The following is a 2,822-nucleotide window of genomic DNA, read 5'->3' on the forward strand; positions in this document are numbered from 1 at the left end:
CTCCTCCTCCTCCTCCTCCTCCTCCTCCTCCTCCTCCTCCTCCTCCTCCTCCTCCCTCCTCCTTCCCTTCCCTCTCTCCCTACCATTTTTACTTGATTTATATTTCCCATGAGTGATTGCTTGCTTGTACAGGAATAACAAGCACATTTCTGATGTCCTTCTCTTGCTACATCACACCTACGAAAGCAGGAATCCACAGGGATATGGAGGGACCTCCTGAGTCCAGAGTTACAATTGGTGGCCTGAGGGAACATGGAAGACAAATCTTGCACAATCCAGTCTTCTCCATCAGGACCAGCAGAGTTTTGGGTCTATTGGTTTAGTAAATATTAGTCAAAAAGTAGCATGCACTTAAGAGGTTTCAGAGTGACTTTTTTTGTGATTCAAAGACCTAATGAGTTATAAATTCAGAAAAGATGCACACTTCTGCTGAACCTGGATTTAGTAACTCAGAAGCATGTAATCTGGTAAAAAGCAGATGTGAGTTTAGCACAAATGCAGGAATAGGCAGCAGATATTGTAGAGCAATAACATCTATCTGTAAAGTTTCAGCAGGAATAAAGCAACAGCAGCATTGCAGAAAGTGAATCACTCTTTGCACTAAAAAAAAAAAGGTTACAAGAAGTACTGGGAGAATGTTATGCAACACTAACTTTGACTTATCACATAACTTAACACAGAACACCAATAAAACCCTGCAGAGAGACTATTTTGGCAAGTAATTTGCCCTCTGTGACCTGCCTATAGCCCTTGATTGGACTCTCATTGCTTCAAAACTGAGTGGACTGGAAAGGAGACAGAAAAAAAATATATCTTTAAAAAGGAAAAAAGTTGTTCCTACAAAGGAACACTTCCTCTAAACACACTTCCTACACTGGCAAGTCACATAAAAAGTAAGTAGAAATGTTTATGTTTACCTGCTCCTTTGTTATTTTTGGGCATGGCATTTCCCACTCCACGTCCTCTCCTCATTTTGGTGCCTTTCAGCCAGTAGTGTAGAGCTATTACAGAATCATAGAATCAGAATAATAGAACATCCTGGACTGGAAGAGACCAACAGAATGCCTTGAGCCCAAACCCTGGCTCCACACAGCACCACTCAAACCCACACCTATGTCAGAGCAGGGTCCCAGAAGGAATAACCACATGCATGCGTGTTAAACCTCATCAGATTCCTCCATTCCTAACTCTGTCCAGGTCTTGCTGAATGGTAGCACAGAGTGGGGAGGAACCTGAGGAGCTCCACTTTCCACGTTGAAGTAACACTTGAAACGTGTATGCTCCAGTCTCAGCGTAGTAAGAATGTAAGCTTAGTCATCAGGCCCGTTTCCTTACTCTCCCAAATAACATTTTTAGGGAAGGGAGCATCTTTTAGGGAAGTGTATATTCTTTATTGTAAGGAATTGATTTTGATTGAAGGGCTCAGTTCAGCTCTTGTTATAGATCCTCAAATTGGTACAGCTGATTCTTCTGATCCCAGATGGCAATGGCTTACCATGATACACTGCTTTTCTTTTTTCTTTTTCTTTTTTTTTCCTGACAGTATCTTTCTTTTTAAGCCTTTATTACAGAAACCTCAGATCCAATGTCCCCTGCAGGGCACTGAACAACACAGACAGATACTCTTAAAGCTAACAACAGCTGTCACAGGTGGTAGTTGGGAAGGGACATGGAAAGCACATTGCACACCACTCATTGTAAGTTTCTTGATGCATAGCTTTAATTTTACAGCTGACTTCGATATACACTTCAGTACCCAGGTATGGTGAGCAAACCAAATGCTGGTTGCACTTCCCATTATTTTTGATTTAACTGACCACCTGATCTTTGCATCAGCCAAGGTATTTCAATCATCCTGGGGGTAATGTTTTTTGAGGCTCAGAATTGTGATCTGAAGGCTTTGACCAATGGAAGGAATTTGTCACTGTCTGAGAGGAATCAGGAAAGACTTCTCCCCTGCACCTTCTAAACTATCTAGACCAGCAACACCATCTAACTCCAAGGCAAACAGCTCCAAATTGCAGCTTGTATCCTTGGTTTGGTAATACAGTTTTCACTCCTTATATGGCAAAACATATCACTCCAAACCTCTAGATCAAGTGTTAGATCATGTTGCCTACGCTGCCATCCAACCTGGCCTTCATCACCTTCATGGATGGAGCATTCACAACCTCTCTGGGCAGCTGTTCCAGCACCTCATAACCCTCTCAGTGAAAAACTTCCCCCTACATCCAATCTAATCCTTCCCTCCTTATGCTTAAAACCATTCCCCGTTGTCCTATCACTGTCTACCCTTATAAGAAGTTGATTCCACTTCTTTTAGTCATCTCCTTTTAAATACTAGAAGGCTGTTGGGTGACAACAAGCCCAGCTCCCTCAGCCTGTCTTTGCAGGGGAGGTGCTGCAGCCCCCTGATCATCTTCATGGCTCTCCTCTGGACCCTCTCCAGCAGCTCTCTGTCTTCCTTGTACTGGGGGCTCCTGTACACAGCACTGCAGATGGGGCTTCACAAGAAGAGAGTAGAGAGGGACAATCACCTCCCTGTCCCTGCTGGCCACCCCTCTGCTGATGGAGCCCAGAATAATACTGACCTTCTGGGCTGCAAGTGCACACATTTTGCAGCAAACAAAAATTTGCCCCTGTCCACTGTTTTCCACAAGTTCCCAGCCTTATATCTTGATCTGTAAGCATTACAAAAGGGTAATTTTGGGAATACTTGTTCTATGCAGTACTGAAGATGGACAACTTCTCTTGTGTAGAATAAAGCATATTTTTTGCTCAGAGGGTGGTGAGGCACTGGAACAGGTTGCCCAAGGAGGCTG

The sequence above is a fragment of the Meleagris gallopavo genome, chromosome Z (assembly GCF_000146605.3).
Source record: "Meleagris gallopavo isolate NT-WF06-2002-E0010 breed Aviagen turkey brand Nicholas breeding stock chromosome Z, Turkey_5.1, whole genome shotgun sequence".
Taxonomy (NCBI): domain Eukaryota; kingdom Metazoa; phylum Chordata; class Aves; order Galliformes; family Phasianidae; genus Meleagris; species Meleagris gallopavo.